Source organism: Neophocaena asiaeorientalis, unplaced genomic scaffold, assembly GCF_003031525.2.
Source record: "Neophocaena asiaeorientalis asiaeorientalis breed wild unplaced genomic scaffold, Neophocaena_asiaeorientalis_V1.1 scaffold315, whole genome shotgun sequence".
Taxonomy (NCBI): Eukaryota; Metazoa; Chordata; class Mammalia; order Artiodactyla; family Phocoenidae; genus Neophocaena; species Neophocaena asiaeorientalis.
Genome location: NW_020172011.1, coordinates 503,416 through 515,504, shown reverse-complemented (window position 1 = coordinate 515,504; position 12,089 = coordinate 503,416). Strand labels below are relative to the sequence as shown.

The 12,089-nt window shown below is 45.1% G+C and overlaps 1 long non-coding RNA gene across 1 annotated transcript; it reads left to right on the top strand.

The window, feature by feature from the left end:
• The first annotated feature begins 4,478 nt into the window (after positions 1-4,478).
• LOC112403428 (uncharacterized) lies at positions 4,479-5,552 on the top strand. Its single transcript, XR_003003905.1, has 3 exons — positions 4,479-4,565; positions 4,654-4,867; positions 5,413-5,552. It is a non-coding gene; the product is annotated as an uncharacterized LOC112403428 (long non-coding RNA).
• Positions 5,553-12,089: the final 6,537 nt, after the last annotated feature.

Genomic DNA, 12,089 nt, shown 5'->3' with positions numbered 1-12,089 from the left:
GCAACGAAGAGTAGCCCCCGCTTACCACAACTAGAGAAAGCCAACGCACAGCAATGGAGACCCAACACAGCCAAAAATAAAAATAAATAAAATAAATTTATATTTTTTAAAAAAAGAAAGAAATCTACAGGGATTTCCCTGGTGGTCCAGTGGTAAAGAATCCGCCATACAATACAGGGGACATGGGTTTGATCCCTGGTCAGGGAACTAAGATCCCACATGCCATGGGGCAACTAAGCCCACGTGCCACAACTACTGAACTCGCACACCTCAACCAGGAAGCCTGGTTGAGGTTCCATATATATGTGTATTTATTTTTCTCTTTCGGACTTACTTTACTCTGTATGACAGACTCTAGGTCCATCCACCTCACTACAAATAACTCAATTTCATTCCTCAATTTCATTGCATGCTGCAAACTACAGAGCCCATGTGCTCTGGAATCTGCACGCTACAACTATGGAGCCCGGTGCCCTGGAGCCTGTGCGCCACAACTAGAGAAAGAAAATCGACCGCCACAACTAGCAAGAAGCTTGCATGCCGCAAAGAAAGATCCTGCATGCTGCAACTAAGACCCAACACAGTCAAAAATAAAATAAATAAATAATTTAAATAAATAAATCGCTATTGGATAAAAGATAAATAAAAAAAAAAAAGGAATCTACAAAGAGACAACCAAGTTGAATTCATTGAGCATGGTACCAGAAACTGGGGATACAAAGGTGAGTACAATTAGATCATTGTACTGAAGAGGAAACAGGCTCAAAGAGTCACGTGACTGGCCCAAAGACATACGGCCAACAAGCAGAGCTGGAATTCAAACCTGGGTCTGACTGACTCCAAGGTCTGTACTCTTAAATACCATGCAGTAAGCCCTTCACATGACCACCTTCAAAGGACCTACAATCTAGTAAGTAGAAAGAGATTAATGAGTATTGCCATGTTGTTTTGTTCTGAGAAAAGGAGAGGGACATAGGAAAGGAAACTCATCCATCCTGGGCAGGAGAGGAGAACTGTTAAAGCTTCTTGGAAGATGTGTTCCTCTAGCTGAGTTGTGAAAGACCACTGTAGTAAGGCAAGGATTAAGGGAAAGGGCATTCTAGGCAAAGAGAACAACACAGAGAAAAACAAAATAGTAACATAGTCAGGGAACTGCAAATTTCATATTTCTGAATCATCAAGTCAGGAAGAGCACAGAGGAAGATAAAGCTGTTGAGGTAAACAGGAGTCAGATTAGGGGAGGGGAGAAGGGGGTGCCTGGAATGCCAAGTAAGGAGTTGCCAACTGAAGGGCTTAAAATGGGAGATGTGGTAAGACCTGTGGTTGGTGACAGTCACTCTGGTGGTGGTGAACTGGATGCCCTAGAAGGGGAGTGAGATCGGCAGCCAGGAGGCCAGACAGAAGTAAAGCAATAACAACTTTTGTGTGCTCTTTGACTAGGCGGGCTCATCCTTCTACACAAGGACATGGTGGGAAGTGGTCCCAGAAATAACAGAGCAGCACAGAGGCCAGTTCAGAAGTATGCCAAATGGGACAAATGATACTACATTCCAAATACACCACAGGTGACCTTGGCTCCTGAGACATGACCTTTGGCTTAGCTACAATTTAAGGAAAGATCCTAAGATTATTCTATAGTTTTTCTAGACTGCAGATTGTTCAAAGTTAAGGACTATTATCTTATTCGTCTCTGTAGATCCCACACTATTCGTTATACACACAGTGGCTGACACATACTAAGTGCTCTGTAAATGTTTTTTTTAAATCCTTTCATCCTACAATTGAGTGCTTTCTATACACCATGTTCTAGGGACAAAGGAAACAGATTAGGACCATACTCTCATGGAGCTTATTTTCTAGTCTGGGAAACAGACAATAAGCAAGTAAACAAATATATAATATTTTCAAGAAGTGATACTACTTAACACAGGGATAGAGTAATAAAGGCTCTATTTTATTATAGATAAGGTAATCAGAGAAGGCCTCTCTGATGAAATGAATATTTGAGTAAAGCCCTGAACAAGTTACCTGAAAAAGAGTATTCCAGGCAGAGGAAGTATGCATGGGATGTTTATGAAACAGCAATAAAGCCAGGGTAGCTAGAGTAGAGTGACCATAAGGAAGAGGGTAGGAAGTGAGATTAGAGAAGTAACTGGGGATCAGATGATGGAGGGACTTAGAGGGGAATTATTTTAAGCATAATAGAAGATGAAATTTCACTTCTTTATGGTGCGTCCCATTCTCAAGGAATGCAAATGAAATAGTATCAGTCATAAACAATCCTAGAGGTAAATCTACTGTCCAAAGGCATTGCAAAGAATTCTTCTTTTTTTTTTTTTCTTTTTGTGGCTGCATTGGGTCTTCATTGCTGTGGACAGACTTTCTTTAGTTGCAACGAGCAGGGGCTACTCTTCTTTGCAGTGCACAGGCTTCTCATTGCTGTGGCTTCTCCTGTTGCACAGCATGGGCTCTAGGTGTGCAGGCTCATAGTTGCTGCACGCGAGCTCAGTAGTTGTGGCATGAGAGCCCTGTAGTTGCGGCACACAGGCCCTAGAGCACACGGGCTTCAGTAGTTGCAGCACGTGGGCCCTAGACCACATGGGCTTCAGTAGTTGCGGAGCATGGGCTCAGTAGTTGTGGCACACGGGCTCTAGGGTGCACAGCCTTCAGTAGCTGTGGAGAGCATTCTTTAAATAAGCTTGGTTATTAGATTATATATTATTTGGAAATCTATCCACCACCACCTCCTATTGCATTGCCTCCAATAAGACAATTTAGAATAGACTAGGGGAATAAAAAACGATTTCTAAATTTACGGTTCAAAAATATCTTTTGAAAGGTAATATTTCTGTTCTAGCCCAGCCAATCCATTAAGGCATGCTTTAAAAAAAATGCTAAGGGTTTTCTTCCCCAGTCATGCAGGGTTCTACTTCTTATCACAAATCAATGGGTCCCTCCTGTCTCCATGAGATTAACTCTTCAAACCTCAGATTCCTCCCATTGCTCAATAGGCAGCAGAATTAAGTCAATTTGGGTTGCATGACATTCCATGATTCTGGAGCATTCGGTATAAAAGATCTGCAAGTGATTCTAGTCCAAGCAGTGTGTATAAATGCTAAGAGATCACCCTGGAATGAGATGACGATTAATAGACATTTCTCACACAAGGATGAAGGCTAAGCATGGAGCAGTCTGTGTTACTAAATCCCCTATGAGCATGGCTTTCCCTGCAACACCTTCTGGTGTCAAAGTGACAAAACAGAAAGATACAAAAGAAATGGCTTGGGTCAGAACAAGGGGAGAGGGAGCTTGGGAGTGGAAAGAAGAACATGGAACAGAGGGAGCTATGAAGAGGCAAAGTACTTTGGAATGAGCTGAGGGAAGGATGAGAATGAGCAGAGGAACGCACAGGAAGGTAGGACAGAGATTGATGCCATCCTGCACTGTTGCTTACCTGCATGTCTGTGTCCTCCTGGACTGGACCCCCAGTATCTAGGTGGTTTCCGGCTAGTGCATCCCCAGCACGGAGCCCCCAGGGCCCTGCTCACAGCCAGCACTAAACTGTTTGTGGAGGTACAAGAAGAAAAGGATTGCTCTCTTCCCCCACTTGCACCATATATTTTTCTGACTTCTATAAAACCTAGTTCTGCGAATTCTTTTTTTTCTACCCAGTTTCTTTCATTTCCCCCTCTCTGTCGTATAAGTCAGCTCAGGTGTGCACCCTCTGTTCTATAACCAAAATGTGAGGCCAGAGACAAACTGACAGGACCAAAGAGGGACCACCTACGACCAAGGTTGCCCAACAGACTTAAGAAGAGAGACTACACAGAGGTAGAATCAGAAAAGAGGCAATTGCAATATCAAGAGAAACAAAAAAGAAGTGAGCTGCAAGCCTGCTGAAGTGGAAAACTCAGATCTTCTGTGCCTACAAACATTTGCTGTGACAGCCTTTTCTTGGGGCCGTTGGCATGCCTCATGGGCTAAGGGCACTGTTAAGATGGGCTCTGTCTAGGACAGAGACAAGAAAAGGTACTCACGGGAGAAAGAAGGATGAAGGAGGATTCCAGGGCCTGGGTGTGAGGAAGATAGCCGAGACAAGGAACTTAAGATCAGTCGGAGCCAGCTTGGAATTGTAAAAGGGATCTGCATGTGACGGGAGCTTATAAAGGGGGAAGCCCCAAGTATGGAACAAATTGAAGGCCCCTGAAGGCAGACAGAAAGAGCAAGGTCTCACCCAAAAGAAATAGCAGAACAAAGCCACCCACGCCGCTACTCCACACCGATTCCCCTGTGCAAGCAGCTTCCCTGCACCCACTGGACTCCAAGATTTCTCTCTAGAAGACTGGACCCTGGTGCCCGGAACTACAACACCCATAGTGCCCCACGCGCAGGCCGAGTGACTCACCCTCTTCTGATCCCCACTAGCCAATGGGCTTCGCCAATTTCCTCTGCCCCCGGAAAAGCCGCGAGAGAAGAGGGTGCTTCCGGTCCCGTGTTCTCTTTGGCCCTCGGGGAATCTAAAGGTGCAGTGTTTACGGCCAGACCGTAAGGCAGCCGTCCTAAGTGTAAGGAAGGGGTCGTCCATGGCATGGGTTCTGCTAACCGAACGTGGGCTGCCTAGGCTGACGGATAGCGCCAACCCTCTCCTTTTAGGTTCCTTCCCCACCTCTTCCGGGGCTGGCCTAGGACCTGCAGCACAAGCGCACTGTCCCACCGATTCCGGGGCTGGCCTCGTACCGGTAGCCAGTACTCACTTCTTGACCTTCGCCGCGGCGGGCCTCGGACTTGCAGCACGCGCACACCTAGAGGAAGACCCGACAGTCAATCTGGTTGTTTCCGTTGCTGTGCTCAGGGCATTGTAGTTTGGGTAATGCTGTCCTTTTTTTCATTTTCTTTCTCTTGTTTAATATCGGGAAGCAGCAATGAAGTGTTACTAAAAGATCCCTAAAAAAAAAAAAAAAAAAAATCCCTAAAGCTGGAGTTGAAATTTGCGCTTTGTAACAAATCAGCTGTGGGGTATTGGGCAAGTCAGTTAATCTTCCGTTAGGACCTACTGGTATGTGAAACCTGGGTGACATTTGAGACTCAGCCTGTCTCTTCGCGCTGCTGGGAGGGCTGTTTGCAAACTGCTGGTGCCCACAGCCCTCCAGGTCCCCGTAGGAGAGCAAAGCTGCCTCCTAAGCGTAGTGCCCCAGAGAACCAAATGATCCAGCTGAGCATTGGTCCAGCATCGTCGAATGAAGTGAAAGAAAGGAACTGGAAATGGGACAGCATTTGGGGGGTCAGCTGGAAGGAGAAGTGGGGAAAGAGAAGTTTTGTTGGGTTTTCCCCTCTACCAGCAATTCCTGATAATTCTCTACCTGAATATCAACCCATCTGACCCCTTTTCTCCATCCCTACTGTCATTCACAGATCAAGATCATCTCTTGCTTAAATGATTTCTCCATCTCCAGTTCCCACCCCACCACTTGTTGGATTATTCTAAAGTGCAAATGTGATCATTAAAATGTGTCATGACTTCCCTGTGCCCCTAAAATAAAGTACCAACACCTTAACAAGGGTTTCATTGCCTGACCTCTTCCTACTCCTCCAGCCTTCTCTCACTCTATGTTCCAATCACTTTCAAATACTACGTTTTTTTTTTTTAATCTTTAAAATGTTTTTCTTTTATTGTGATGAAATATACATAACATAAAATTTACGATTGTAAACATTTTTAAGTGTACACTTCAGTGGCATTAATTACATGTACATTGTTGTGCAACCGTCACCACAGTCCGTCTCCAGAACTTTTTCATCTTTCCAAACCGAAACTGTGAACTCTTTGAACAATAACTCCCCATCCCTCCATTGCTTCCAGCCCCTGGCAACCACCATTCTACTTTCGGTCTCTATTAACTTGACTACTCTAGGTACCTCGTGTAAGTGGAATCACACAGTAGTTGTCCTTTTGTGACTGGCTTATTTCAGTTAGCATAATATCGTCAAGGTTGTACTTTAACACAAGAGGCTGCTTCTTACCTCAAGGCCTTTTTGCCTGTGGAAACAATGTAATAAGCATTCTGAACTCTGCTGAACACAGTCCTGGCTTGCTTTTAAGCGATGCCATCCGCCATACTCTGTCAGTTCTCCCTTTTCGGCTCTGAAAGATTCTGTAGCTTTCTGTTAGCTTAGTTATTAGAAGTCCAGCCTAGTGTAGTTAGTCCATTTTAAAACTTCAGTCTCATATCAAGTTTACATTCCTTCCTTCCCCTCAGCACCAGCCAGTCTTCAGCGTGGGACTCAGTTTGGGGAACTGGTGCATTCTGTCCTTTAATAGAACTCTCTGTTTTGCTAATTTAAGCTACTCGTTGTGTTGGGACCTGGAAGAGGGTCTGGGACGAAGGGCAAAACATCCTTTTACCTAACTGGGCATGTCATGGCAATCATCAGTTGGTTGTTTGCCTCTCAGGCTAAAGCTGACTGATGGTGGATACCTTCCATTTGGAAGGTGCCCAAATGCTAACTCTTATGGGCACATGGATTAGTTTCCTGGGAGCTCTCTCCATCGCACAGTCCCCTGATGGGACATCTGCTCCAGCCTAACTGCTTCCCACGAGGCCTCAGGTCCTGCCTTTGGCTGTATAACTAAGCTCCCCTGGCTACTGGTTTTCTTGGGAGGAGGACCAGCAAGATGGCTCCAGCTGTGTTGATTTTCACACTGTTCCTTTGACTTACAGGAAACTCACATGTCCCTGCTAAACCACATTGTAGGAGTGACAGCCCTTTTTCCCCGTCAACCCTCACTCCTTATTCCAACGATCACAGAGAACAGATCAGCAAGCTCAACAGCAGGTATCCAACCACCGACTGAGATGCAGTCTCTCCTTGCCAGCCCATCAATTTCTATGAGTGGTTCCCTTGGAGACCCCTCACTCGGGGGAGGTGAGGACAAAACGCATAGCACTCAGTCCCTTGGCTGGTGACAGACACATGATTCCATCAATCCCTTTTCCCTTTCCACCTCCACACCATCTTCTATTTATTTCCTGGGGAGGTAGAGGATGGGGTACTGGGCTATGGTTTGGGATAACAGAACTGACTTGCCACCTCTTCATGGTACCTCTTGGTTTAGCAGAATAGCTGACAATTTCAGGGTACCGAATGAGTCCTACTTAATGTCCTGCAACAAAAACGCCATCTCGGTCTTCCCCGGGGGCGCAGTGGTTGAGAGTCCGCCTGCCGATGCAGGGGACGTGGGTTCGTGCCCCGGTCTGGGAAGATCCCACATGCTGCGGAGCGGCTGGGCCCGTGAGCCCTGGCCGCTGAGCCTGCGCGTCCGGAGCCTGTGCTCCGCAACGGGAGAGGCCTGCGTACCGCAAAAAAACAAAACAAAACAACAACAAAAAAAAACGCCATCTCCTTTGCTGAGAACACTTGTCGAACACCTCACACCTTCTCTTTTCTTCCCTTTGTCTGTGACTAGTTCCTTCTCATGTTTTATGTAACAATGTAGATAGCATCGCTGCTGGGAAGAAATCTTAACTCTGCCAAGCCTTAGGCAGGACACTGATCTATCACTTCCAAAGGTCCCCTTGCCTCCCTTATAACACTTAGTATGTTATGTTCTAAATGACTCTTGATAGTATATCTTCCCCATGAGACCAAGCCCCACAGGGGCTGGGACAGCGTCAGTTTTGCTCATCTTTGTCTCATAATGCCTCACACACAGATAGCACTAGATACATGAATGAAGGATTCCTAGGCTTTGGCGAAGAGTCTGTGTGATTTGAAAGAGCCTAGGGTCCTGCTGACATGCCATTGTCCCTGCTACCTCTACGTCCCTGAGAACTGTTGTGCTCTAATCCTACTTTACATATCAGGTTATGTTGTTAGAACATCTCTGAAACATCTGAAGTGCTGTATTAGAACCTGCACTTTTATACATTAGTTTTATTCGATCAACCTGCCCTGTAAGCATTTGCAAAGTTTGCAAGAGAGGAAATTGTGAGATAGCCAAGGATGGGGGATTACCCTAAACTTTGGCTCCGTTCCTCACAAGCCCAGAATCCCTTTCCCAGTTGTTTAGAAGTTTGACTCCATCCAGTAGGATCTCCCTTCCCACTATTTCTCTGTGATGGAATGGAAAGGATTGCTTCTCCTATGACTGCACTGCAGCCTCTGGCTGCAACATTCCTTCATTCATTTGTTCAACAAAATATTTTTAACTGACCTAGAAGGACGGAGGGAGCTTTAATGTATGTCGAACCAGGGCCCTTCAGACTACTGGCAACAGGATGAAGGATTAACAGCTTTCCAAAATAAGCATATTCCTGTGCTCGGACACTAGGTAGAGTTCTCAGGAGCTGGAGCCACTCCTTCCTTCTCCCCTTTTCCTTCCTGTCCACCCCCCCACAATGGAGCAGAAAGGAAGAGCTGTGCCACAGGCCTGTGGAAAAATGCCCCTTGGCTCTCAGAGCCCTGGCATGAAATAAGATATCGTTCTTAGGAAGCAGTTCCAGACAAAAGATCCTCCTAATGTCCCCTGCCCTGAATTGTCTACTTTCTGTTTTAAAATGGGGGCAGCATTTTGTCTGAAGAGCCAAATTCCTGGATTAGCTGAAACATGAATTTATCCAGAATATCACATTTACCCATTTATCCAACAAATATTTGTGGAGCAGCATTTATATGCTAGTTGCTGGGGACACTAGAGTGAAGACACAATTCCTGCTCTCAAGGTACAATCTAGTGAGGGAAAAAAACAATTTCAGCACCAGGAACCATGACAGAGCTTTGCATCTATGGCCTGGAGATGGCGGAGGTTAGGGAAAGCTTCCCAGGGGAAATAACACTGGCTTAGCCTTAAAGTAGAAATTGACCAAGCCGGAAGGGAGAGGGGAGAGATGCAGGATTGTGGGCAGAAAAAACACCAAGTACAGAGGCCAGGAAATAACAGAAGCAAACCCTTGCTGAACACTGTCGGACGCCACTCTAAGAGCTCGACAAGTGTTACATCATTTGATTCTCAGAACAACTGTTTGAAATACATAGTATGCCTATTTGATAGATGAAGAGGTTAAGGTATAAGGTATAGATAAGGCAGGGAGAGGTGAAGTAAATGTATTGAACAAGATCACAGTTTACTTTTTCTTTTAAACAATTACTTTTATTTTTTTTCTTTTTGTTTTTTTTTGTTTTTGTTTTTTTTTTGCGGTACGCGGGCCTCTCACTGTTGTGGCCTCTCCCATTGCGGATCACAGGCTCCGGACGCGCAGGCTCAGCGGCCATGGCTCACGGGCCCAGCCGCTCCGTGGCATGTGGGATCTTCCCGGACCGGGGCACAAACCCATGTCCCCTGCATCGGCAGGCGGGCTCTCAACCACTGCACCACCAGGGAAACCCTGTTTTTTGTTTTATCCTCTCTTTTTTTTTAGGTTGGGCTGGGTCTTAGTTGCAGCTCATGGGCTCCTTAGTTGCGGCTCGCAGGCTCCTTAGTTGTGGTATGCAAACTCTTAGTTGTGGCATGCATGTGGAATCCAGTACCCTGACCAGGGATCAAACCCAGGCCCCCTCTATTAGGAGCTCAGAGTCTTAACCACTGCACCACCAGGTAAGTCCCAATCACAGTTTACTTAATAAGTGATGAAGCCAAGACTCAAACCAGGAAGTCTGAGTCCAGAACCGCTGCCCTCCACCACTTTGCTACCTGCTACTTCGGTTTGATGAAAGTTGTCTTTCATAAAGGAGTATAATATGCATGGGAAAGCATGAAAGGGAAAGGAACTAGGCAAGTAGGCATGGAAGGACAAAGTGAATGAAGAGTTTATATACCACATGGTGACATTTGGACTTTAAGATAACAGGGATCCAAATGATGGATTTTCAGGAGTAAAATGGTCTGACATTTATATATATTACTCTGTTAACATGAAGTAGGATAGATTATAAGGGCGTAGGACTACTAGAAGTAAGAAGAACATTGTAAATCAACTATACTTCAATTTAAAAAAGAAGAAGAAGAAGAATTAAGAAGACCAATTGTTAAACTACTGCAGTGATCCAGGCAAGAACGAATAAGTACCAGGAAATAAAAGTTTGAACTAAGGTAGAAGCAATGATTATAAAGAGGAGGGGATGTGATTCAGAAGTGGGATTGACAGTATTGAAACTAAGTGCAGGGACTCAGGAAGAAAGAGTGTTTTCTCATGACTCCCAGGTTTCTTTGTTCAGAGACTGAGTATAGAGGAGAAGCAGGCTTGAAAGGAAAGATAATTAGAAAGAATTTGGATGTGAGGGTTTGAGATGCTCATGGTAATGTTGAATAGTCAACTAGGCAAGACAATCGGCCGTTACGTTTAGAAGTATGGGGTAAGGAAAGAGATCTGGGCAAAGATACAGATTGGAGAGCCATTGGCAACAGGTTGTCACTGAAACCGTGAGAATGGACAAAATCACTCAGAGAGGATTTCAGAAGATAAAGAGATTGAGAGACTGAGGGTGGACTCTAGGGAAACACCAAGCATATAAAAAGGCAATGGGATGCAAGGGGACTAAGGAGAAGCCTAGGTAGGAGGGAAATTGTGCAGGTGTCTACCAAAACTAAGGGGAGCGAAGGGTTTCAAGAAAGAGGAATTGGTCAATTCTGAAATGTCAGGACAGAATTTGAAAAGTGTTCATACATTTGTGATGAAGAGGTTGTTGTTGGCTCTGGGGAAAAATGATTCATCGGTAGAGATGAATACCAGATCAAAGTGGGGTTAGAAGCAAGTGCAGGACAAAGGAGGTGGAAAGGGCCTTTCTCAAGAAACTTGACTTTGATGGAAAGGAGAGACAACACACATTGAGGAAGGGACTTTTTCTGTCTCCCTTCCTTCCTTCCTTCCTCCCTCCCTGCCTCCCTGCCTCCCTCCCTCCCTCCCTCCCTCCCTCCCTTCTTTCTTTCCTTCCTTCCTTCCTTCCTTCCTTCCTTCCTTCCTTCCTTCTTTCCTGCCTCCCGGCTTCCCTGATGGCACAGTGGCTAAGAATCCACCTGCCAATGCAGGGGACACAGGTTCGAGCCCTGGTCCAGGAAGATCCCACATGCTGCAGAGCAACTAAGCCTGTGCGCCACAACTAATGAGCCTGCACTCTAGAGCCCACGAGCCACAAGTACTGGAGCCCACATGCCTGTGCTCTGCAACAAGAGAAGCCACCACAATGAGAAGCCTGCGCGCTGCAATGAAGAGTAGCTGCCGCTTGCCGCAACTAGAGAAAGCCTGTGAGCAGCAATGAAGACCCAACGCCGCCAAAAAGAAAAAAATATATAAATACACTAAAAAAAAAAAATAAAGATAAGAGAGACTTAGCTTGGAGTATTAGTTTCCTATTGTGGCTGTAACAAATTACTAAAAACTTCATGCCTTAAAAGTACATACATTTATTATCTTAAGTTCTGGAAATCAGAGGTCTTAAAATGGGTTGGCAAGGCTGCATTACTTTTGAAGGATCTAGGAAAGAATCTGTTTCTTTGCCTTTTCTAGCTTCTAGAGGCTGCCTGTATTCTTTGGTTTGTGGCCCCCTTCCTCCATATTCAAAGCCAGCAATAGAGCATCTTCCAATCTCTGTCTCTCTGCTTCTGTTGTCACATTGCTTTCTGTCTGACTTCTAAAAGGATGCTTGTGACTACATCTGGCCCACCCAGATAATCCAGGATAATTTCCCCATTTCAAAATCCTTAACTTAATGATATCTTCAAAGTCCCTTTTACCATGTATGACAACATATCCACATATTCCTGAGGATTAGGATGGGATATCTCTGGGGAGACATTACACAGCCCATCACTTGTAGTATCTGCCTGGCACATAGTAAGAGCTCAAAATATTATTACTGATAATAATACTTAAATTTATATGCTGAAGAGAAAGAACCATCAGGAAGACATTACAAACATAGGAGAGAGAGAGAGAGAGAGACCTTGAGAGAGAGAAATCAAGAACCCTTAGGCCAAAAGGGATGTGTCCAGAACACAGCTGGAGGGAGGAACATTGTGGGTCCCGGACATTAAGTGAGATAATATATACATACCTGGCAAAATGTTTAATATATCATTCAGTACATATTTGTTT